At 36.2% G+C, this 27,542-nt stretch overlaps 1 protein-coding gene across 6 annotated transcripts in view; it reads right to left on the bottom strand.

Annotated features, from left to right (window-relative positions):
* The window catches only part of Gnpat (dihydroxyacetone phosphate acyltransferase), a 66,177-nt gene that overhangs the window by 10,895 nt on the left and 27,740 nt on the right, over positions 1-27,542 (bottom strand). Inside the window, exon 1 of one of the 6 annotated variants that reach the window (XM_067790011.1) lies at positions 26,273-26,312. The exons of 2 other annotated variants lie outside the window; for them this stretch is intronic. The gene's annotated coding sequence lies outside the window, so the exon portion shown is untranslated. 3 more of the 6 variants (XM_067790021.1, XM_067789977.1, XM_067790003.1) reach the window with 3 other exon arrangements.

Raw genomic sequence — 27,542 nt, 5'->3', positions numbered from 1 at the left:
AAATCGTTGTTGTTGCATTTATATGCAAAATAATTTATCTGGCTCAGGATCTTGCCACCGGATGATGGATATAATATCTATCCTCTTTGCTTAAACCATGGTATCAAAAAGAAGGTAGTTACCATTGTGAATTCATACAAGTGGCGAATGTTTGAAAAAACGTTCACAATAGTAAACAGCCTCGATCACCTGTTCAATCGCTGTTCGATTACTTAAATTATTTGCCAAATGTGTTTTTCAAACATTTTTTTGTAAACGACTGGCATATTGCATTATTTACATAAGTTAAATTTATTGCTTAACTGGTTGATCATATCTTATTTAGTAGCTAGATTCTAGAAATTAAAGTCAATATTTAATCTGACTTTCTGTATACACAATTAAAAGAAAGGCTGATTTGAAACACAAATGGGCGATTCGTGGTCAATTCAATTTAATAACGGCGGGCAAAAAACAAACCTTTCTTCCATTATCTGGCCATTCGCGACAGCCATTCTCCCCGTCAGCTATTATTTGACAGGTAGGTATGCCAATGGAAGAATAGAAAGATTTTCCACTTGTATTAATTCACAATGGTAATTCGACTCAAAATTTTTTGACGTATTTGGGGATTTTTGAAGTTTTATAATGTTTGTTGTTTCGCTAGAAGCGTTGCATCAAGGCGAATTCATTACAGGTGGTGTTATCCCAACAGCTGATTGCTTCTTCTTGATAATTTTCCATACAAAGCCTTGTACAACAAAATGCCAGTTAATCGAAATCTATGAAAATTTTCTTTTGACTTGACATTCTTCTGCACGGCGATTGGCTGAATTCGCTTTGCCACGACCTGGTATGGATTCGCCTTGGTTGCCATGCAGTTACTGTTTAAGACGAAGTCGTGGCTTTTCGGGATGGAAATTTACTTCAGCATGAAAACGCAATGATCATCTGAGACAATAATAATATGCTTTAGCACCATTTATGTGCATACATATCGATTGAGAATACTCTAAAACATGCCATTTTATCGAAAAACCATGTTGTTCTAGCAAGGCCCTATTATCATGCCTCTACAGTGGATAATTCTCAAGACATGTTGAGAAAAAGCAGGGATGCACCTTAACGTTAAGCTAATCGTTTATCAAAAAATGTCCACCGTTTCCGTTGAAACACTTCGAAATATTATCGATAAAGAAATTATCAAAATAAATTGTATCTCGTTTTTAACTGAAACGAAAAGCTTTCGTTAACGTTAAAAACGTTAACAAAAACGTGATACTTTATGTTTGAATTGTGCTGGCAATGCTATAGCAATGGCGAAGCCGTAAGGTGGCAACAACGAGCGCACATACACACACATACTCTATGTAATTTGTTTGTGTAATTCGTTGGTGGTAATGTCAAAAATACTTTGAGAAATGTTCGTACTGTCAAAATTCATGAGAAAAGTTGCAATCAGCTTGGCTAATGCTTTCACCTTTAATGACTCCGCCATCAATCAGCTTTGCCAGCATAGTTTGAAATTAATAATCAACATAAACGATTTGATTTCGTTTTGATATGGCAGAAAACGAAACGAAATCATTTCGTTAATTTGACGATCTTAACGTTAATAAACGAAACGAAATGACTTCGTTTCGTTTATTAACGTTGATTATCGTAACGAAATGATATCGTTTCGTTGGTTAAGCATGCCTGAGAAAAAGTGTACGTCCAAAGCCTGCAGTGAGTGGTACGTGTTTAATTTGTGTGAGAATGTGTACAGGAGGGGCTTCCCCAAGGTGACCCGTGGTACAACGGTCAAAAGAACTCTCATAACTAGTGCCTAACCTGCAGACCTACAGGGCAATGTTCTCTCTAAAACATTGTTTAACAATTCCTCCCTCAAGCGCTACCCTTGAATTATATTATAAATAAACAAATAAGGAATGCTAAATTTGGGAGTAACCGAACATTACATACTTAGCTGAGAGCTTTGGAGAAAAAATATGGGAAAATCCCCATTTAGGAAAATGAGCCTAGGGTAACCCTGGAATGTGTTTGTATGACATGGGTATCAAATGGAAGGTATTAAAGTCTTTTCGAGATACCGCCACAAAGGTGGACCAGGGGTGACTCTAGAATGTGTTTGTACGATATGGGTATCAAATGAAAGGTGTTGATGAGTATTTTAAAAGGGAGTGGGACTTAGTTCTTTAGGTGGACGCCTTTTAGAGATATCGCCATAAAGGTGGACCAGGGGTGACTCTCTAATTAAAGGTGTTAATGAGGGTTTTAAAAGGGTGTGGCCCTCAGTTGTATATGTGAAGGCGTTTTCGAGATATCGACCAAAATTTGTACCAGGGTGACCCAGAACATCATCTGTCGGGTATCGCTAATTTATTTATATATGTAATACCACGAACAGTATTCCTGCCATGATTCCAAGGGCTTTTGATTTCGCCTTGCAGAACTTTTTCAATTTTTTCTAGTTAATATGGTAGGTGTCCCACCCATTTTACAAAGTTTTTTCTAAGGTTATATTTTGCGTCAAAAACCAATCCGATCACCATGTTCATCCTTTTTTCGGATCTGGTATAGAATTATGGCATTTTTTTCATTTTTCGAAATTTTCGATATCGAAAAAGTGGGCGTGGTCATAGCCGGATTTCGCCCATTTTTAATACCAAGATAAAGTGAGTTCAGATAAGTACGTGAACTAAGTTTAGTAAAGATATATCGATTTTTGCTCAAGTTATCGTGTTAACGGCCGAGCAGAAGGACAGACGGTCGACTGTGTATAAAAACTGTTATCGTCATAGAAGCTATGTCCTTACCAAATTTCACAAGGATTGGTAATTTTTTGTTCGCTTTTGGCATTAAAAGCATTCTAGAGTAATTAAATGAAAAAGGGCGGAGCCACGCCCATTTTGAAATTTTCTTTTATTTTTATATTTTGCCGCACCATATTTTTTATTTTACTTATATACTGTAAAGATATTCAATTTTTGTTAAAATTTTACTTAAAATTTTTTTTTAAAGAGTGGGCGTGGCGTGTTCGTCATGCGATATTGCAAATTCTTATTTAGAACACATATTTAAAAAAAATGTTTTTTCAGTTAAATAAATAAACAAAAAATGTTGTCTTTAGCTCTAACATTAAAGTACGTGTATTTAGAATATGATATGAAAAAGGTTACATTAAAAACTCAAGCGTATGCGTCGCCTTTTTTTTGCCATTTCATCTAAAACTTCATCAACGGTAACAATTTGATCTCGGTGGATGCTTAGTGATGCACAGCCATTCAATCAATTTTCACTCATCGTGTTTCTCAAATGGTTTTTAATCAGCCTAAGAGTTGAAAAAGATCTCTCGTTCGTTGCCGTTATTACTGGAAGCGTACACAAGATTTTCAACAACATGTGAACATTAGGGAAAGCCACAGAATCGCATTCCTGTAATATTAATCATAGATAAATTGATAAAAAAAAAACCGAAGTACCTCCTTCAGGAATAAGTAGAATTCATGCTTTTTGATCCTATGCATGAGATCTAACGTATACGTATATAAAATTCAAAAGAAAGAAACTGATCGAATAGAAAAAAAATTTTATTTAAAAAAGTCATATCTACACGGAAAAACATTAATGTGTTTTTTACATTTTAAAATGTGAAAAACACATTATTTTTTTCATATATCAAATAATTTGAATTTTATATTTTTGGAATGTGTTTTTGACATGAAAAAAAATGTAGATATTACATAATAATAATGTGTTTTCCACATGGAAAATAATGTCAAATTTGCATTATATTTCAAAATAGGAAATGTGTACTTCGAAAAAATGCTATAAATTTAGTATTATTTAAATGTGGAGAATAAAATCAAAGCACGAGAATTAGTATCGTTTAGTTCGGCAAACAAACAGAACCATAAGCAATGTTTATATGTAGCTTGCCGCCGTGACGTAAGGACAGAAGAATCATGCAAATATTCAGACGCATGGAGTTTTCATATTTGCCTTTTCATTCCGATGAATGTAATCGCGGTTGAGGCAAACGAGCAAACGTCTGAATTGATTATATTCACGCATGCAATAAGTTGGTTGATTTTAAATCAATGTCGATTATGTTCGTTTAAACTAGTTGGATCATTGAACACGATCATGTTGCTGAATGTAATCGAACGTTGTTGTGTTCGAATTTTGCTGTTCTCTGATATGTATGTAGATGGTCGTTAGGCAAATTTACAAGGAAACTTCTTTATGAAATTATAGTAAAAGTTAACATGTATATTTGTATATTTAATAAAGAACCCACAAATCCCCGCCCCTCTCCCCTTCCCCGCCCCTCTCCCGCCCCCCCCGTCGCTACGCCCCTGCTCTGCAGGCATACATTTTTATTGATTCTATGGAAGCCTGCCTATAAAGTACTAAATTGGTAGTGTTTTGCAATGAATATACAATTTTTTTTAATCTATTGGCATTACATGATTTGATATCATTAGGTAGCTCGTTATAGCATTTTAATCCTTTATAATACAAGTTACATTTGTCTGCTTCAGTTTTATAAGCAGGTAGGTTGAAGTTATTTTTTCTTCGAGTAAATTTCATAGTAAAATAAAAAGTTGGTGTCAAATGCTTAGCCAATTTAGAGCAGAGAACATGTCTCTGATAGGTGTGTCATAGCGTTTTTTGTGAATGAATCTCATAGCTCGGTTCTGTTGCTTTTGTAGCTTGTATATCTGACTATCTCGCAATATGAAAAATATAGTCGGGCAGTAAATAAAATGTGGTTCGATTATTGTTCTATAAACCATTACTTTGTATTTCTTATTTAAATATTTGCAGGTTCTCTGTGTAAAATATATTTTTTTAGCTATTTTTCCCACTGTATAATCACCGTGCTCATTGAAATTGAGTTTATCGTCTATTTTTATTCCCAAATATTTCATGGTATTAACTTTTTCGATTACTTCGTGGTTAATATTTAAATTTTGTAGGTCACTATTCCGGAAATTTCGTCTGGAAATGACCACAAATTTGGTTTTGTTGACATTCAGTTTAAGCCTGTTCACGCATAACTAATCATAAACACTATTCAGATCTTCTTGAATTTTATTATATATTTCAGTAATATTTTCTCCACTAAGCATCAGTAGTGTATCATCCGCAAAGAGTTTAATATCACAGTCGTTTATAGAATTAGTTATATCATTGATATAAATATTGAACAGTATTGGTCCCAGCACCGATCCTTACGGTGGACCAACTGGACCCTCTCTTTTCTCCGATAAGGATTTTCCAATTATTAATGAGGAAGTCTTCAAACCATCTTGACTCATTACCAGTGACACCTATGTTGGCTAGCTTTTTTATTAGTAGCTTTTGGTCTATCTTCTCAAATGCACGTTTTAAGTCCAAAAATACAGCTATTATATGTTTATTCCTGCTTAGGTCTTCTTTCGCTATAACTGAATTAAAAGCACTTTCACAGGAATGCTTCTTCCGAAAACCAGATTGCTGGAGGATAATAATATAGTAATAGGAGTAACGTTCCTGCCAAATTTCATCATGATATCTTCAACGACTGCCAAATTACAGCTTGCAAAACTTTTAAATTATCTTCTTTTATAGGGGGCCTTGTCACGCCCATTGTTCAAAATTTTGCTAATTTTCTATTCCGCGTCATAAGGTCAACCCACCCACCAAGTTTCATCGCTTTATCCGTCTTTAGTAATGAATTATCGCACTTTTCGGTTTTTCGAAAGTTTCGATATCGATTTTTTTACCAAAGTATTGATTGTTCCCGAAAGTTGTGTATGCTTACTTATATTTTTCTTACCGAAATCGAAAAGTTCGGAAAATTTTATCTGGTAAGACCATTTTTGTTTGAGACATACCATTCCAAGATTTCAATATCTAATAATCGATCAAATTAAAGAAGATTCAACTAAGAAGAAATATTTGGTACATACATGTCGTATACGTAATTTTTGATGTGACAACTTCATACAAAATCGAATTTCGATTTTGAAAATCGAATAATCATTGAGTTGCGATTATTCGAATAATCTAAATGAATCAACTACTCGAATAGCGAAATTCGATTAATAAACGTACAAAAATCGAATACTCGATTAATCGGATTATTCGAATATTTTTAAGAGCCCTAATGTGAAGCAGTTGACGGATAAGATATCACACGTGTTTTTTTCATAATATAATCAATACCACTATCGGAGACTTTGAACAATAGTTCATAATACAAAAAACAGAATGAAAAATGTGCAAATCACAAATACGCCAAGGCGAACCGATACCAGGTGGGGGCAAAGCGAACTCAACCAACTATCCGTGCAGAAGAACGTCAAGCCAAAAGAAAAATTTTCATTGATTTCAAGGCGTTGTATGGGAAATAGTCAAGAAGAAGCAATCAGCTGTTGGGATAACAACACCTGGTACTGAATTCGCCTTGCAAATACGCTAAGAACCACTTTACGTCAAAACTATTTTCAATTAAACAATAAAATATATAGACAAACAAACGGTCTTGGATTGGGGAGGCCCACATCGGACATTCTTGTGGAAGTGTTCATGCAAAACCTGGAAGAAAAGTACATACAGGAGCTGAAGTCCAAATTAGGCGTGTCATTTTATGCCTGATACGTGGATGACATAATATGCGTTTTAACTGCTAATAATGCAGAGCTTGTACTTAAGTACCTCAACAAGCAGCACGGGAATATAAAATTCACAATGGAAACCGAAAAAGACGGAGGAATCAACTATCTAGACGTCATGATAAATATTGGTAAAGTTGCCAAAAGATTTAACTACGACATACATATAAAGCCAACGACCACCGACACAATAATACATAATACCTCAAATCACCCCCAACAGCATAAAAATGCAGCATTAAGGCATTTGGTAAACAGACTTGAAAGAGCACCTCTCACACAAGAACCATATGAGAGAGCTTGAAGTAATATATAATGTAACGAATAGTATAACGATTTTGTCCTCTAGTTGTCAAATTTTTGTATCCTGTGCCTCCAGCTTCAAGGATATGCTCAGCCAACTGAGATGTCATATATGTATGTCTTCTGTTCTTCCAGTTGTGATGCCATATACATATGTTTTCTGTTCTTCCAGTTGAGATGCCATATATGTCTTCTGTTCTTCCACTTGAGTTTCCATCTTGGATGTTACTGTCGATGTTTGTGCAGATATTGCAGCCAATATCATGCTCAAGTCTGTGCTGGTAACTTTCTGCGATGTTTCGTTTTTCTCTTCCATTTTTTTTGTTGCCTCTTCCTCATCAGGATGAAAAGTGTGTTCATCAACGTCGATTCCTTCCAATTCCATAGCTTCCCTTAGTCGAGCCTGAGTATTCAATCCACGGCTCTCCAACTCCTTGTTGTGATCTGCAACTCTGGAATTTATTCAACAATTCCTCTTCTGACACCAATTGTAATGAATTTTGGGAAATACCGCTTATTTGAAACCTGCTGCTAACGTTCGCATCGCTAAAGAGTTGAATAAATCAGTGCAATATTCAGTAATGCAAAATGGTCTTTATTAGACTACTTTGAGAGTACTTCACAATGACACTTTTACTTCACAACTAAAAAAATAAAAAACACAAGTAATTGCGTGTTAAAATCAAACTGATTCTTTATTACTCAGCTTGCGCTGCTTTTATACTCTCTGTTGCCTCATCCGCATATTTCTCCAAAGGTCTAGACGCTTCACCTTTTAGAATTCTTACAGCTCATGCTTGGTTACCAGATATATACATGTATATTTGTAGTTTATAGCCATATGCTTAGGTATATGTGAGTAACTACTTCGGCTGATGACTACATGTGTGTGTGTGTGAGATATCTCTTCGTCGCCTTCTACATAAGTGTTGCTAGGACATGTATATAAGAATGGCCGCTTCATGTTTTTGTTGTTGCGTGATTATTTACTAACAGCCTTGTGATGTTAACATTACATTGCTGCAAACAACGGATATAAAAAAGCACTAGTAGATAAATAAGCTCAGGAGGACGCATGGAGAACCAAAAAGAAATAATGAAACGGAAAATAATAACACCTGGACGACTATGACATATACCGAAAAATCAACATATAAATGGGCAAATTTTAAAAAAAAATTAAACATTGACACAGCGTTCAAAAAATCGAACAATCTAGGGCGAAAACTAAGAACTAACACTAACTCTGAGGATCCGCTTAGTATACAAGCTTACCAGCGGATGCCAACACAGTTACATAGGACAAACAGCAATGCAAATAAGAACGAGGTTCAACGGGTTAGTGGGTCAGAATATTCCCGCGGTAGGTATGCCTGTCGTAAGAGGCGACTGAAATACCAGATACAAGGGGCTGTGTAGCGCAACCCTTCAGGTTGCCAGCGCTATATACAGCTTCTCCAAACCCAATTGTCAACCTCACCTATCCGCGGCGAATCCTATTTCACTAACAGACGAGGCTCTGGCGACCCCAAACTCCTCATGGAACTTGGGGGTGGGGAGGGAGGGAATGGCCTGAAGGTTTAATGTGCCCACATAAATCGTTCCCGAAATGGTCGGGCTAGCACCTTAATGGTGCTGTGGTACCGGAGCGTACCGGATCTGTATCCGGCAAAGAACCATTACATCGATAACACTCCCCAAAGCCTTCGTGGAGCAACCTTATCGCAACAACAACAACAACAACAACAGGTTCAGAGAACACATTAAAGATTACAACAAAAAAAAACACGCAATCCAAACATTATACCAGAGTCTCACTTCGCGAACCACATGGTCGAAAATGAATGTTCCCCAGCAAACATCAATAAAACAGTCACGGTCCTCTACAAGCAAAAGGCTGGCGTCTTAACGTACTCGAAAACAAGAAATCAAACAAACAGAAAACATTCGACGTTAGAATAATAAACACACAGATAAACACAATTTCTGACACAATATTTGAGCCTTTAAAACTTGTTTACAAGAAACAAAGTTATCACACAGGTACAACAGACAAACACACAACAACAAATAAACACAAAACAAAAAAAATCAAATTTTGTTAAGTGATGATAATTTTGTTAAGTGATGATATGTACTTATTGTATGGAATAATGTTATTGGGAGGAAATAGTATTGTATTCATTCAGTGATCCATTTATTGAAAATCTTGTTGTAATAATTAATAGAAAAAAGCAAAATTACAAATTGGTTTTCCTCTGCTTTTGAGCGAATCGGTAAATGACTTCTTCCACTGTGATATCAATATTTCTATTGATACTTAATAGGGCAAGTCCATTCAGCCTATCTTCTCCGGTTGAATTCCTTATCCAATTTTTCACACGCCTCAAAGTTGAAAAACTTCGTTCACTGCTGGCAATGGTTACAGCTAACGTGGCTCCAATCTTCAAAAACTTGAAAACGTGTGGAAAAATTTCTTCATTACAAAGATTCAATGCGTCGATGAATGTCTTTGGGCGATCTTCTGCTCCAACCCAACGTTGTCTCCATAGTAGGACTTCATTTTTCACCATAAATGCCGCTGTTCCAGTAAGTACTGGCCACTGATCCATTATTATTTCGACAGTTTCAGAAACGCTTTCACCTACTTTTCTGAACAATTTATCGGGAATGACATTTTCAATAATGGACAACGTGTTTTTATGCTTAATGAATCTGTGAAGTGATGGATGAAAGGATTGAATATTGATTTGCGAAAATATTCTTCTGCTGAGTTGTTTCCGTAGTTTTCTCGGTTTTTTTGACGACCAACAATCCTAGGAATTCCAATCTTCTCTCCGATAGATTCAGCTATTTCTTTAGCATCAAGAAACATTTCTTTGAACTTTAACCTAGCCTTTTCCCTCATTTCTTTCAACAAAATAGCCATATCATCAGCCGCTGAAACTGCTGCAGAAAGATCAACATTTTTCCCTTGAAGGTAGTAGGTTAATGGTTGAGCCAAAGAAAAAATTTCGTTAATAACAAGCATTGCCACAATGAATCCTCCAGTCCCCAAAGTGTGTAGATAACTGAAAGCATTTCTAGAACTTTCAGCGTTTCCACAGTCATGAATTTTTTCTAAACTGAAATAAATGGGAGCAAACATTTCTTTGAAGCAGATCACAGCATCTAGTCTTTCCGTCCATCTTGCTTCACACAATCGCTTCAAACGTTCTTTCTTTGTTGGACAATTCAAAGTTTCAACGGAATCCTTGAGAATAGCTTCTCGTTTTGCTGAAGGTCTGAAGAAAGAAATTATCTGCTTTATGGACCCAAGACAGTTTCTTATGAGAGAAATGGAGCACGCTTCACCAACCGCCAAATTCAAGGAATGTCTTGCGCAATGTACATAAAGTGCAGACGGATACTTCTCCTCTCACTGCAGCAGCAAAACCTTTCCGTTCTCCACTCATTGCAGCTGCACCGTCGTATCCTTGAGAAACCAAAAACTCCAGGTTGATCTTCGGCTTCTTTGAAATGTTTATCAATGACGAAGCAAGTCCTCTACCAGTGCAATCTTCGATCGGGATGAACTGTAGAAAATCTTCTCTCAAAATTATACCATCTGCAGTTTTTTCAGTATAACGGAAACAAAGCGAGTATTGTTCCACGCCACTAATGTCGGTTGTCCCATCTGCGAGTATAGTACAGCATTCGCTTGCGTGAATTTTTGCAACAATATTATCAACAATTAGTTTTCAACGATGAGTTCATTCTGAATCTGTGCCCTCGTGTTAGATGTGACGAGATTTTTCAATGTGGCAGTTTGAAGGTAATGTTGCTTCAATGTTTGGTCACCAGAATTCATCCGAAATCTTAATAAAGATCTGAAGTTACCATCATTATGGGGAGGAATCTCGAGGGATATAGGGCCAGAATCACGATGCCCTCTTAAAGCTATTTATTGTCCCGACGATAGAACGAAAGATTTCTCGATTCCGTTGAATTTCAGCACTTTTCACAGTATTGAGCTGCAAACTTATGTCGACCATTCTCTTTTCCCTGATTGCAATGAAATTTTCCGCTGAAACGTCTGAGAGGTATAGTTAGTCGAATTTCTTGCCACCCATATTACATATAACAATAAGAACTGTGCATACGCGTACCGCTTCTCTGCGTCGTGAAAAAACGAGAAATTTTGAATGTCATATTTTAAGAAATTATTAATTTTATCAATTTAATATAATTTATCCTATGAGATTGGCCACAGTAGTCAAGGAAGAAACATTATTTTGGAAAAGGGATGACGGAAAATCGTTTGAATATATATCATTTATCCACCCTGTCGGAAAATCAACAAAACAAAATAAGGTACGTGAGGTCTATATTGACCGGCCAGTTCCACCTAACCTAACTTAGCTCAGAATAAAATATGTTTACCAGATTTGGCTAGTTTTATGGACTTTATAAACTTTATTTTTTGATTTAAACAGACCTAAGTAATTAAATGATAAAATTTTCGCGGTGCTATTGCATTTTCCGCAACTGTAGACGCATGTAATTAAGTAATTTCTTTTTTTTTTATTTTGTACCTATACAAAATCTTTTTAAAAATATGCGCATATATTAAATTACCAAAAATTTGTTAAGAACGTTTACATATTCATTAATCTACAATAAATTCGCAACAGCTTAACCTATAAGTTCGCATATGTGTTTTTTCCCTGAAAACTGGACTATGAACTGTCCAAACTGTGAGACCGGTTGTTTTAGTTGTTGTAGCGATAAAGACACACCCCGAAGGTTTTGGGACCTTTGCGGGATGCAGGCCCGGTACGTTCCGGTAACAAGCATAATTAAATTACAAGCCCGACCATATTGGGAACGATTTCATATGACCTCATCGATCCTTCTAGGCCACCCCACCCCCCCTAGTTCCATGAGGAGCTTGGGATTTCTATAGCCTCGGCTGCTAAAGAAACACGATTCGCCAACGGTACGTGTGGTTGACAATTGGGTTGAAGAAGCTATAAATTGCGCTAGCAACCCATTGAAATGGTTGCGCTACACAACGCCTTGAATTATTTAGGTATTTTAGTCGCCTCTTACGACAGGCATACTTTCCGCGGGTATATTCTAAGCCCCTATTGCGTTGGGGACTATGAGGCCGCTAACCATATGTACTTCCTCTTTTAGCATTGTTTGGCTTTATTAGCATCCATTTTTTCTTATTCATAACTACAAACTTGGCAATACTAACAAGTAAGGAAGGCTAAGTTCGGATGTAACCGAACATTACATACTCAGCTGAGAGTTTTGGAAACAAAATAAGGGAAAATCGCCATGTAGAAAAATGAACCTAGGGTAACCCTGGAATGTGTTTGTATGACATGGGTACCAAATGGAAGGTATTAATGAGTATTTTAAAAGGGAGTGGGCCATAGTTCTATAGGTGGACGCCTTTTCGAGATATCGCCATAAAGGTGGACCAGGGTGACCCAGAACATCATCTGTCGGGTACCGCTAACTTATTTATAAATGTAATACCACGAACAGTATTCCTGCCATGATTCCAATGGCTTTTGATTTCGCCCTGCAGAACTTTTTCATTTTCTTCTGTTTAATATGGTAGGTGTCTCACCCATTTTACAAAGTTTTTTCTAAAGTTATATTTTGCGTCCGATTTCGTTCATTTTAAATAGCGATCTGAGATGAGTGCCCAGGAACTTACATACCAAATTTCATTAAGATACCTCAAAATTTACTCAAGTTATCGTGTTAATGGACAGACGGACAGACATGGCTAAATGAATTTCTTCTTTTCGCCCAGATCATTTTGATATATAGAAGTCTATATCTATCTCGATTAGTTTAAGCCGTTATGGGGACCGTTACGCGAACAAAATTAATATACTCTGTGAGCTCTGCTCAGCTAAGTAAAAAAAGTTAATATCAACGCCCACTTGGTGTCAAATAACTAAAACCAAATGACTTGTACGATAGAAGCTTACACCAAAGTATATAAAGCACGATTAACCCGAGCTAAGAACTCCTTACTTGTTGTTTTGTAGTTGCATGGTGGTGTCAGGCCGCAAATAGGGCCTATATATTAAAAACAATCTACTTACGTCAGGGTCCATTTATTTTACGTTAAGCTGAAAAAAAAAACTGTGATATAAATCTTTCTAGTTCATACTACGCATACACCAGTGAGCAGAAAAATTGCAATGTCTTGTATTACAATGAACTTTATATAATTGTTTTTTAAATTACTACTTAACAACTTAATATTAAATTTCTCTGGAGATGCGAGACTTATCGACCCCGCTCGGCAGCAAGACCAAAAGCCCAGGTTAGTAATTACACGCCAGACGACGGGAATGTGGGCAGATCCTGCAAACTGCACAAACTATCGGGAAATCAGCCATTTTTCTATCGCATATAAGGTCCTGTCAATCGCATTGTGCGAAAGATTGAAGCACATCGTAAATTGGATGATTAGACCTTATGTAGTAAATCTGCCATCGACAAGAGTTTCACTACGCCCTAAAATCTTGGAAAAAACTGGGAAAAAAAGAATTGATACACATCACCTCTTCGTCGATTTTAAAACCGCCTTCGAAAGCGCGAAAAGGAGCTGCCTACCTATACGCTGCTATATCTGAATTTGGTTTTCATACAAAACTTATGCAGCTGTGCAAAATTACGTTAAGAAACATCATCACCTCAGTCAGAATTGAAACTAAACAAACCGTGCGATCTCCTAATTTAATGCTCGGGGAAAAAATATAAACTGCAGAAACTAAACCGCTTTAGAACAATATTCTATGACATTAATATTATCGGCTTGAACGCCTGCGCCTTAAGTTCTGCTTACTACAAACTGGAAAAAGAAGCGGAAAAGATGGGTTTGTGGGTGAACAAAACGAAATACCTGCTGTAATCAAGCAAAGTGTTAGCGCATTTGCACCTTGGCAACCACGTCCCTTTTGGCAGCCATATTAGTAAAGGACTTCGTTTATTTGGGAGCCAGCATTACCACAAACAATAAGGTCAGTCTATATATCCCGCGAAGAATAACTCTTGCCAATAAATGCTTATTTAAACTGAGTAGGCCATTGAAAAGTAAGTCCCTCTCTCGCCAAAAGAGGCGGCTCTGGAGGTGTCCGCGAGAAAAGTTCTACGAAAGACTTACTTATGGTCCTCTACGCGTCGGCGACGACGAGTACCGAAGAAGATTTAATCATGTGGTGTACATGCTTTATGCAGACGTCAGCGACTACGATGGCTAGGTCATGTTATTCGAATGAAATATGATACGCCGGCCAAAAAAGTTTTCTTATTGGAACCCACCTATGGCAGCAAGGGAAGAAAGCGGCCCCACTCCGCTGGAAGGACCAGTTGGCAAACGATTTAAATACCCTTGAAGTGAACACACAAAAAACAAACCCATACAAAAAAATTCTCAGGAAATGCAAATGTTTTTCGTTTATCAAAAAGTAACCATTTCTCAAGATCAATGTTCGTTTTCATAATACAGTAGAAGCTCACAAATTAGAACCACTTTGTTTTTAGGGTGATTCTAATTTCTGAAAAATTCTAAGTCCTGCTTTTTTTTTATTTGTATAAAACCTTAAAAACTTAGTCAATTTGCATTAAAAAAACTACAATGAAATTGTGTCTTATTCAATTTTGTTCATAAAAACGAAAAAACATAAGGTAACAATCCAGTACAATACATATCATACGCCAAATCAAAAAAAGATACAAAAAACAAAAACTCCAATTACAATAAATATATTTTTTCATTAAAAATACAAAAAAAATCGACAGAAACACATTAAAAAAGCCAAAAATTAAACAAAAACTTCATAACTATTATTCAGCGATGTGCAATGATTTTTTGTTAGCCTCATGATAGGTATTAGAAACAACGTTTGAAATTAATGGTTTATTCGAGTTTATATAGCTGATTGCAGATGGCGCCACGTCAAGTTCTAGGGCTAACCGCTTCCCTTGAACACCTTTTTCAAGTTTTTCCAAGATCTGAACTTTGCTTTGCAAGGACAAAGTATTTTTCTTACGTTTATTTGGTATTTCAGTGAATTACTTTTACTTTTAAAAAAACAAAAACTCGTGCACGCGATCAAATTTCACACAAAAACTGTACAGAACCGTGAAGAAAATCCAACGACTACCGAGCGTAACAGGAACAAATTGGGGATTCCCCTTTTTATATCTATTTTGCAACAGAAAGCAAAATACGCTCAGAAATTAGAATTTTCGGTTCTAATTTCAGATCGTGTAATGTATTGAAAAAGTTGATTCTAATTTCTGGACATTCTAATTACTAAATGTTCTAATTTGTGAGCGACTACTGTACTAATTTTGTAAGAGCGTTAAATCTATATAAGAAAATAATGAAACGTATTTTCAGAATAAATTACAGTTTAATACTGTAACTAGTGTATTCACAGCCAAAAAGCTTATCAAAATAAATACTAGCAGATCCAGCAGAAATTGTTCTGCTTTTGTCTATCTGCACAACTTTTCGTAAATTATTACCTTTAACTCTCTTTCCATCTCTCTCCCCCTTTTCTTTATCACTTTATTCACTCCTCTCTCTCTCTTCTACCTCTCCGCCTTTTCCATACCTTCTTTTCTTTCTAGCTCCCTCTCCTTCTCCCTTCCCCGCTCCATCTATTCCTATCACTCTATCTTCGTCTAACTCTATCTCTTTCACCTTTCCCTCGTTTTTTTTTTATCTCTGTTTCTTTTTGTTCTTATGGATCCCTTATTCTCAGTCCTAGTCCCGCGTTCGGTGTCAGTCCCTCCCCAACTCCATTTCTACTCTCACCCTCCATAAGGGTTGTATATATTGTAGCTGTTTCAAACAAAAACAAAAAATTGTGTCTAAGAAAAATTAAGGGGTGGACTACCCTTACCATATATGGGGTATGGAAATGGATAAGATCCGATTCTTAGACCTACTCAATATGCTCACAAAATTTTATGAGAATTGGTCGAGCCTTTTCGAAGGAGTTCACCCACTAACACTGTGACAGTTTTTTCAGTCACTGGCATTGGGCGCTTTCAGCGAACACTCTTTTTGTTGATACGTTGCAAATATGTCTCCGTCAGTTGAGTGATCAAATATTTGTTCTCTAAACGGCGAGTTGAGCCAACTGCCAAATGAAATAATTATCCTTAAACTTTAAGGAAAAGGCTTCTTAAACTATTTTTCACACTTCACAATAATATCAAGGAGAAAAAATTTCCCGACCCCGGAACCGCTCTCCTGAATAAGTTATTATTAGTTTTGATATTACACCAAAAATTTTAATCATATATGTGACCCGGCCTATGAAAGGTGGCTTATGACTCAAAAAAAAGAAGAGCACAAATGAAAGAAGAAATGAATTGTTTGTCTTCAACAGCTGTTTTTTCGCAATTTCTTTTTTGAGTCATAAGTCACCTTTGCATAGGACGGGTCATATATTTTGTTACGAATATTAGCAAAACTAAGGAGTGCTGCCAGCTCTAAGCAATGCTAAGCAGTGACGTGAATGCACATCAATAATTCAATCATCATGTATCTACATAAACGAAACAATAACTGCGTCTACATATATGTACCATGTACGTGTACGAGCAGCAGAGAGTCAATGCACAAATACATGCATATATCTGAGATACTCCTATAAGTATGCAATGAGAAAAACTATAAAATTGTGCAATTGTAGTTACAGCTGAGAAGCTTGAGAGCTACTGGACTAGTAGATTCTGGAAGCGTCTAGAAGATGCGAACGAGGAAACCAAAGAGTATAAAAGGCGACAGATGTAGAGGCGCTGTAATTCAGTTTGAGTTGAGCAATCAATCAGTTATTGATTAAGCACGCGATCTGGCGGCCAATAGTAGAGTTTATTTTGAGTTATCAATCAGTTTGATTATTAAGCCAGCGAGTAGCAAAGTATAAGTGTTATTGTGAAGTACTTTAATAAAGGCCATTTTTCCATTATTCAATATTGGAGTTATTTATTCAACAGTTTAGTGATTCGAACTTAGCAGAGGATTGCAAATAAGAGGATTTGCAAGTAAATTCGTAACAATTGGTGTCAGAAGAGGAATTGTTGAATAAATTCCGAAGATTGGGAATACAACTTGGACATGGCAAAGTTCAGTGAATTGAAGATCCAGCAACTGAAAAAGGAGTTGGAGAACCGTGGATTAAATACAACCGGCAATAAGATCGAACTTCAAGCACGGCTACGAGAGGTAATGGAGTCGCAAGGAATTGATGTGGACGAGTATGTCTTTTATCCTGATGGGGACGAGACAACAACAAAAATTGAAGAGAAAAATGAAACATTGCAGACAGTTACGAGCACAGACTTGAACATGATATTGGCTGCAATAGCTGCTCAAACATCGACAGTAACATCAATGTCGTCACAAATGTCATCACAACTGGAAGAGCAGAAGACATATATGTATATCATCCCAACTTGAAGCACAAGAAACACGTATGTCAGAAATGTCGACACAGATTACATCGAAGATTGAAGCACAAGAAACGCGTATGGCAGAAATGTCGACACAGATTACATCAAAGATGGAGACACAACTGAAAGAACAAGAGGCACGCATAACAGTACAACTCGAAGCGCAAGAGGCACGTATATCATCAAAACTCGAAGCACGTATGGACGAGAAAATAACTCAGTTTGAGGAAAAAATCGAAGCCGAGGTGGATGCTTTGAGAGGTCGTATACAAGAGTTGCAATTAAACCGCCCAGCTGTTTCAGCAAGCAATCCAAAGGTAAAAACACCATCCTTTGACGGTTCTGTTCCTTTCCAGGTCTTTAAGCTACAATTTGAGAAGACGTCGGCAGCTAACAACTGGAATGCTGAAGATAAAGTTGCAGCTCTGTTCGTGGCATTGAAAGGGCCAGCAGCCGAAATCCTACAGACGATTCCCGAAGGAGAGCGGAACAACTATGAAGCATTCATGGCCGCTGTAGAGAGACGTTATGGAAGCGAGCATAGAAAACAGATATTCCAAATTGAGTTGCAAAACCGCTACCAAAAAGCAAACGAGACATTGCAGGAGTTTGCTTCAGATATTGAAAGATTGGCTCATCTTGCAAATGCGGACGCACCCGTGGAATACACTGAAAGGGTAAAAATCCAGAGTTTTGTAAATGGCATACGAGATGTGGAAACGAAGCGGGCTACATATGCGAATCCAAAACTAACATTTGCTGAAACGGTATCGCATGCTCTGATTCAGGAAACAGCGTCGCTGCTGTGTAAGCCAGTTTTCAAAGCACGCCGTGTGGAAGTAGAAAGGCCAGAGAGGGTAGACACAATTTTGGAAGCACTGAAGGGATCACAACAGAAAAATGCCGGAGTTATTAAATGTTTCAAGTGCGGCAACCCAGGTCACATTGCACGTCATTGCGATCTTGGTCCTAATAGTTCCAACAATGTGGGTGGCCGTAAACGCAAAGCTGGCGGAGATGAGCAAGAGCGTGTCGGATGTAAAGAACGAAAAGTTTCCCCGGCTACTGAATGTCCTGTGATACTGTGTCGCAGATTGGAAGGAAATCAAGCAGTCTTACCATCAGAGGGAATGTGGATGGTAAAGAGCGTGTACTGACTGTAGATACGGGGGCATCTCACTCCTTGATTCGATCTGATATGGTCTACAGGAGAGTAAAGCCATTACCTGGAACAAGGTTGCGTACGGTCACAGGCGAGTATAATCAAGTCCAAGGCGAAGTGGTATGTGAGGTATTAATTGGAAGTCATGGTTCTACACAAATTCGTTGTGGCGGAGATCGTTGATGAAGTCATATTGGGAGTGGACTTCTGGTTGACCATGGCATCAGGATCGATATGCGGAGAAAAATTATGCGCTATAAGAACCAGGACATACCATTTAACTTTAGTTTGGAAAAAGGGTTCAGCAGTAATCGGGTACTGGTGGAAAAGACTCGACAAAGACCACGAAAGTCAAAGGCAAAGGTTGATAGATCGAATGGGCCAAATAAATCAAAATCAAAAGTACCTGCGAGAGAAACACTGGCATTGAAAAAACCTAAAAGACGCAGGAAAACGAAGCAGCGAATTTCCGAGAAAGAATGCGATGGTAGTTTCAAGCCAGAGCACACTACTGTGGGGAAACGTGGGAACGATACTGATTATGCAAATCAAATCCGTCCAGCGCAAGCTCTACGAAGTAGTTCATCGGCCAAACAACAGAGTTTGAAGGAACGAACCAGGGTATTGTGTGGTACGATGAAACACAGGTACCATGAGAACAATAATTCGAAAAGTTTCTTGGCGGGAGATTTGGTACTGTTATACAACCCTCACCGGCGGAAAGGTGTTCCATCCAAATTTCGGTGCAGGTGGGAAGGCCCGTACAAGGTTGTGAAGAAGATCAGTGATACCATCTACCGCATACAAAGCATTGAGAAACCACGGAGTAGAAGGGTGGTACATTTGGCGCTGCTAGCAGCGTTTAGATCGAGAGATTTGTCTGATCAGGACGATCAGACTTAGGTGGAGGGCAGTGTTACGAATATTAGCAAAACTAAGGAGTGCTGCCAGCTCTAAGCGATGCTAAGCAGTGACGTGAATGCACATCAATAATTCAATCATCATGTATCTACATTAACGAAACAATAACTGCGTCTACATATGTATATGTACCATGTACGTGTACGAGCAGCAGAGAGTCAATGCACAAATACATGCATATATCTGAGATACTCCTATAAGTATGCAATGAGAAAAACTATAAAATTGTGCAATTGTAGTTACAGCTGAGAAGTTTGAGAGCTACTGGACTAGTAGATTCAGGAAGCGTCTAGAAGATGCGAACGAGGAAAACAAAGAGTATAAAAGGCGACAGATGTCGAGGCGCTGTAATTCAGTTTGAGTTGAGCAATTAATCAGTTATTGATTAAGCACGCGATCTGGCGGCCAATAGTAGAGTTTAATTTGAGTTATCAATCAGTTTGGTTATTAAGCCCGCGAGTAGCAAAGTATAAGTGTTATTGTGAAGTACTTTAATAAAGGCCATTTTTCCATTATTCAATATTGGAGTTAGTGATTCGAACTTAGCAGAGGATTGGAAATAAGAGGATTTGCAAGTAAATTCGTAACAATATTATTTCTAATTGTTATTTTTATGTACGGGTCCCTTTTTCGCTCTTATTTGGAATTCAAATCTATAAATAAAGTTTTGGTTGTAAAGATGGAGATTCGGGCTATTAGCGAGCTTTGGGGAATTTTGGTCGTAGTGCTTTTGTTTAGCTATATTTTATTAAAATAATTTGTTAAAAATAAACTATTGTGAGCACACAAAGGAATCCAAAGATGACTTGATACGAAACTCTCTCATTTTTTGCGCTCTCACGAGGGATTTATCTCAAATTTGTGCTGCCAACAATTACAGATAAATCCCTCGCGCCAGCTGAAGCGGGTGCCAAAAAAAAAATGTGCCAGCTAAAACGAAAAACGGGCAAAAAATTTCGGTAAACTTTAGTTTGACCTACAACTGTAAAATAGCGTTCAAAAATTATGGGAAAAAGGATAAAAATACTAGTTTTAGTGTAAATATTATTAGTTCGAAGGGTAAATATTATTTCCCATTCAAAAGTTATCACTAAAAACAGGTTTTGTAAATATGAAGTCCGATTTTGATCACAGAACCTGGAACGTCAGACATGTAGGATAAGCCCTATCCATTAAATGATGTTAACTATTATATCATAGGTCCGATTTACTGAAATTTCAAAAGAGTATATGGTTTTCACTGCGAGTTAAATGCGTTACAATATTTGACTAATTAATTTAATCAAAACGTAAATTTTACTTAGATTTATTTATATTTAACTCTACTCTAAAGCCGTATTATTGTAAAATAAGTTTAAAGAAATAAATATTTTACTACTATCATTTTATTAAATGATTGAAACTATAATCGCCGAAATGTATGTTAAAAACCCCATATTCAGATCTATTCATTTTTGTTTGGAGTGGCATCATTGATAAATGTTATAAAAAATGTGCATTTTGACAGCGCTCTCTCAAAACAAAGAGTTGCAAATCCATTCATCTATGAAGAAATCTATTTGTACTATGGTACTATTGTGAATATTTGCGCTGCACTACCGGCAGTTGCTGCCATACGCCAGATGGCAGCGCAAGTGGTATGTTTTAGTTGATTGATAGAACAGCTGATTTCTGTTGATATTTGATAAGAGGCTTTTATATTGGTTGCGCAAGATGCACACGGGTCCGGCTCGTACTGTAAAACTACGACAAACTTTTTCACATTGCACTATTTTGATGCAATTTGAAATTGTGTGGTAATATGGCTAAGTCAACATAAGCTACTGCCGTTGTATTGCACAGTAGTGTTTATATATCTTAGTTAGTTCTACACTATGACCTTTGACATCAAACTAAATACGAGCACTATTAGGTACATACCTGAACTTGAGAATAATTGCAGTAATGTTTCTTCAGCACTCACTACACAAATGAACTTATGTTTATCCTTTTATTGAAACAATATTTGTTTGTATTAACTAATTTTTATTCACAATAAACCGGAAAACGAACGTCTTTATTTTATTTCACACTACGGGCTATTGCCATTTTATATAATGCATTTCGGTATAATCGATAAATAGTTTATTTAAGTATTAGACCGTTCCAAAAAAATTAAAAAATATTTCAACCGGGTTCCAATTTGCGTTGTTCCCCTTTTTATTTTCCCTACAAATGCCGACTCCGAACTGCATCTGCAAGACAGCTGAGTTTTCACTAAGATCCTTTTCATGGCAGAAATACACTCACTCGGATTGATTGGCAAATCACTAATTGAAAAAACTTTTTCCTAAATTTTGATGTTTCTTTGCCCGGGAGTTGGACCCAGGGTCCTCGGTGTGGCAGGCGGAGCACGTTACCATAACACCACGGCGGCCGCCAGTGGGTTAAGAGGGTCGCAACATTCCCGCCGTACGCATGCCTGTCGTAAGAGGCGGCTAAAATCCACAAAGTTTCCATCTAGAAAAAACTTTGACGAGTGTAGTGCAACACAAGTATTAAAATTCCAAAAGATGTCTCCAAATTTGCTCAATCTATTTTTTTTTATACACAAAAAACTATCCAGCTCTTGAAAATCTTAATACGCAGTCGTCATATCTCGAGAAGTAAAAAATAGCATATATCTGCGGTAAATATGCCAGTATTTTCGACGAAACCATATATGTAATACTACTATATTTCTACAAAAGGCTAGGTACCTTCCCAACCATCAGAGTATATATATATTCAATAATCGAATGTACCTAAATTTAAATTTTTTCTTGTCACACTTATGCTGCTACAATCACAACAATTTTATAGGCTGTCTTGTTTTGATTTCGAATTCAAAACACATTGCGAGCATTTTCTATTAGCAATATAGGAGTATTACATATATGGACGAAACCTTATATGGGCGTGTATACTTTAGGGTGGTCCTTATAAATCGAACAACCGGGGTTGGTAATTAAAACACGCCCGCCCAAAAATGTGTGGATAGCTATCAAAGGGCGCATTTTGACCTCAGTAACAATCATTCGACGGGTGATATTAAAAGTTCTATTCAAGTCAGGAGCTATATGTAAAATTCAATTCCACATTTTTTTTATTCTTGTATTTTTTATTCTAGGGATTCTCTCAGTCTAGTATCCGTAGAATAGTAGAATATTTTTCACCTTTTGTAGGCTAGATTTAACACACACAGAGAACACACCATTTACACAAGTACTTTCCTTTCGATTTAAAAATCTAATTAGCGGCGAAGATGAAATATAAAATGCATATTTTTTGCAATGAAAAATTTTTAGAAGCTGCCGCGCACAAAAATTGTATATTCTTTTTTAATTTTAGTTGTCAACATACTTGTCAAAATTGGGTTGTGTATAGAAAAAGTAGAAACCACAAAAAAGTTTTCACAAATGTGTTTTATTCTTGCGTATAGCCTTGTGGTTAAGTATTACTTCAAAAACTTTTAAAAGAGCGAAATCAATTATTAAAAGACTTTTTTGTAAACTGAAATTTCAAGGAAATTTCAAGGAAAATTTTGCTAACTCCATGGAATTCAACATGTGTATCGGGGTTGTTGCATTGTTTAAAAATAATATATGTATGGGCAATTCACAGCATTATCGTATTAATTGCAATTGGATAGCCTAGTGGTTAAGGCAACTGCAGTTTCACCGTGTGATTCGCGGTTCGAATCTCGGTGAAACCTTTGATAAAATTACGAAATTGCCTGGTGATGATTACGTGGCAGTTTTCGAAACGGTACCATCGCTATATGCCAGTAAATGTTTCTTTCTTTTCAGTTTATCTTAGAAAGACATAATAATTGAATATTCAATTATTATAAGCCGGTGTTAAGCTCATAAATTCTTAAAAAATAAGTATAAATTGAACACACTATTAAAGAAACAAACATGCAAAATTTTATGTTTTTAGTTGTCACCATGGTTTCAATTACAAAATTAGATTGAAACACAGCACATACGACGAATAGGAGATCGCATGAATTGGCTTATAGTTTTTGTTATTTTATGGTCTTAATAATTTACTTACTTACTTACTTAATTGGCGCTTAACCGTTTAAACGGATATGGCCTTCCAACAAGGCGCGCCATTCGCGCCTTCTCTCTGTCAACCGGCGCCAATTGGTCACACCAAGGGAGTTTAAATCGTTTAATAATTTTCTTTCAGACTTGAGAGCAGAAATTTATGAGGGTGTCGAGTGGAAAAAATTTGGTAAATATCGAACACCCTAATGCATGTGCATTTTCCATGTAAAAACAGTTAGCTGTCAAAAATCGACCACAAAAAACAGAATCAACAGAGACATCATTTGGATCCGAAATTGATCCAGATAAATACCAGGATCACATATGGAATGTTCCATCGTCACGGGTTGGACAGGCGTAGGCAATATTTCATTTTTGTTGAAGCATTCTGATAAAACCAGCTAGAGATTTCTGGTGGGGCATACTTCATTGTTGAATAATTCCTAAACAACTTAAAAAAGGTCAGAACTATATTGATGGATATATTTAAAACGAGTATTTGACATTGTACAACAAATATGAAATAAAAGAACAACTTGCAAAATTTAGGATAACAACTTTCGACTTTTTTGTGACGGGTTGGATTATTTGAAATTGTCAAGTCAGCACTTCACTTTAAGAGTAAACAAGTAAAGGTGTCTAAGTTCGGGTGTAGCCGAACATTATATACTTAGCGTGAGCTTCAATTGCACATTTCATTTCAGATAAATTACTTTTCTACATAACACGTGGCACCGCCCGTTTAAAAAAAATGTCTCCCATTTCCTCTTACAAAACTATTTTTGCTAAGTTATAGGTTATTATTCTAGTCTATGACCCTTTTAAACCTTTTAAACTTATTTTATATTTAAGTTGTCGTGGTCTTTAACCGATCTCGTCCATTTTTACTAGAAATATTTTCTGCTATAAGGAAAATATGTGCACCCAATTTTGTTACGATATGTAAATTTTTCTTCGAGTTATGGCTCCCGAAACATTGGAAATTGCTTAGACAAAAAATGGGCGGTGGCACACCCATTTTTTTCAAATTTAAGTGTTTTCCAATTTTATGTTATAATTCAATTTAGAAAATAAAATTCTATTGATACAAAGCTCTTTTTCGCGAAGATATAGCTTATTATTTTCATCTACGACCCCTTTAAAAATCTTTTATATAAAAGTGGGCGTGGTCTTTAACCGATGTCGTTAATTTTTCTTCAAAGCATTCCTTATAGTAAAGGCAACCTCTCTGCCGAATTTTGTTACGATAGGTTGAACGAGTTTTGTTTTATGATTAATAATATTTGTAAAATTGATTTTATCACAAGTGGGCGGTGCCACGCCCATTTTAAATTTTGTTTTCAAATTTTTATCAAGAGTCTCAATATCAGCCCACATGTCAAATTTCAGCATTCTAGGTGTATTATTTACTAAATAATCAGATTTTTTGTGTTTTCCAAAATGTTATATATATAAAAAGTGGGTGTGGTTATCATCCGTGTAAAGCAAGTTGAGTATAAAAAAAGGTATTCAAAATTAACTTTAAGGTCGATTGAAAGATAATTAAATTTTAGTTTTTTAGGTTTTGATAGAAAAATCTTAATCTTAGTTTTAACCTTGGGCCTATTATCGTTTGAAGAAGATGAAAATGCATAAAATCGTTTATTTGATTAATACGCACAACCCTAATGTACATACATACATATGTACATATGTATGTAGCTATGCCAAGAACAAAGTGGTGCGGTAGGCAAGATGTGCACCTTTGTTTACAATAAAACAATTTATTTATTAAATTGGTCATAACTTGAAGCAGGTGACGTTTTGTTTATATTTGCGATGTGATGAATGGGCTGCAGCTAATAGACCCATAGGCTCCCCTTTTTTAACTAAACACTGAATTATCTAGCTACACTGATTTTTATTTAGATATTTATATTATTTGTACCTACATATATATCGTTAGCTTAATTCACAAAGACCCTAACCAACAGATTTTACGAAACTGTGCTTTTTACATATTTTGGTATGGTATACATACATATGTATTAAAATACAGCCTCGAAAAGAATTATGCCACTTTAAAAAAGCCATTTTCACATGAAGTTAATTTATGTATGTATGTATGTATGTGTATGTATTTATTTGAAAATTTGTTCCTAGCACAACAATTTTGACAAATTATTTAACAGTGCTAGTCATGAATAGCATGAGCTATATAAATTGAACATTTATAATAATAATAAATTAGATTAATCAAATTACAATGTGAAAATAAAATGTTTTTGCTTCCCCTGTATAATTTTAAATTTGTTGGTTAGGGTCTTTATAAATTAAACTAATTATATGTACATACATATATATGTATATGCAATTGGTTTGTAGAAATAATGAAAATAATAAGACGTTATGTATGTTAAGTAAATGTAAATCAGACGCCACCCCCATTTCCGCACACAAATACACACACACAATATTCACCAAAATAATTTTGTATCCGTTTAAAATTGCAGCTTGAAGAAAACACTCGTTTCAATAGCTAATTGCTATATTCATTTGATTTATCCAAAATAAAGGAAAATCACTTATTCTCAGCCACGCACTTATTTATTAGTAATTAGTAATTAAGTACTGCTTATTTTAGATGTAATAACAATAGGTACAAGAATGTAATATCATAAATAATGGCACAACACAAAACGTACGCACACGAAACAGTCAGCGCCAGCACCAACAATACAACTGCGGCGGCCAAGACAGTTCAGTATAAAATTACGGCGAATTCAATTAAAATCACCATGGGCGCACATATGGGTGGGGCTTTTAGAAAGAAAGTTTCCCACCATTAACTTGAGAAATACCTTCTGGAATTGCATTAGAAACTTGGCGCAATCATTATGAGTTTTATCAACATTTTGTTTGTTAATAGAGACGTCGCAGGAAAAATACTTCCTAACATATTTTTTGTCGTATTAATTTCTTAAATTGTAGTTTTTAACTGTGAAAAATGTTAGACAAGTTCTAACGTGTGGGAAAAATAATTTCACTTGCAAAATGTAAAAGCACCCTTAGCTAAAGCAAAATTCTTCTTATGCTTTGCTTTCAACAAAAGTTGAAAGTTGGCTACTTTTTCATGTCAGACGGCTCAATCTGCCGTATGTGCAACCTACTGATCATGCATAAGATTGCGTTAAACGGATCTAAATGAAAACCTGCTTATGTGAATTCTGCGTTTTTTTTATTTTATTTGGTTTACATTTTAAACTATTCGAACAATAAGTCTATGACCTAGAAACTAGAAAAAGGACATTTCAGACTCATTTGACAAATTGTATGAGCGTGCAAAGAAGTGTATCGAAGTGAAAGGAGAGTATATTGAATAGTAAAAAAGGTTTATAACTGTTCTTCAGTTGAAAGGTCATACTGGTGAAAGTCTAGCGAATCAAACTTTAAAGTTTCTTACTGAAGACTGAGTTTAGATATTCAAAATTGTAGAGGACAATAATATGACAACGTATTAAACATATCCGGGAAGTATAAAGGTGTGCAAGCAAGAATATTGAGTTTCAATGAGAATGCGATCTATGTTCCCTGTTCCGCGCATTCCCTTAATTTGGTTGGAGGGCATGCTGTGAAGTGCTGTTTTTATACAGGAGATTCACACATTATGCAGACATTATATGTGACCCGGTCTATGAAAAAGTGGCTTATGACTCAAAAAAGAAACTGCGAGAAACAGCTGTTTTTTTTTTTTGCGAGAAACAGCTGTTAACAGCAGTTTTTTTTCTTTTTGAGTCATAAGCCACCCTTTCATAGACCGGGTCACATATAATTTTTTCCGCTTCCACCTATCGTTGGAGCGTATTAAAAAATATAATAAACAATGAGAACACTTTGAAGACATTGTCCACTACATGCTTGGAAGCACATTCGAATGCAGTTTACGATTCATTTGATATTGTGACGAATATTACC

This window comes from Eurosta solidaginis, chromosome 1, assembly GCF_040869045.1.
Source record: "Eurosta solidaginis isolate ZX-2024a chromosome 1, ASM4086904v1, whole genome shotgun sequence".
Taxonomy (NCBI): Eukaryota; Metazoa; Arthropoda; class Insecta; order Diptera; family Tephritidae; genus Eurosta; species Eurosta solidaginis.
The sequence above is the reverse complement of the archived record's forward strand: the minus strand, read 5'-3'. Positions and strand labels throughout refer to the sequence as shown.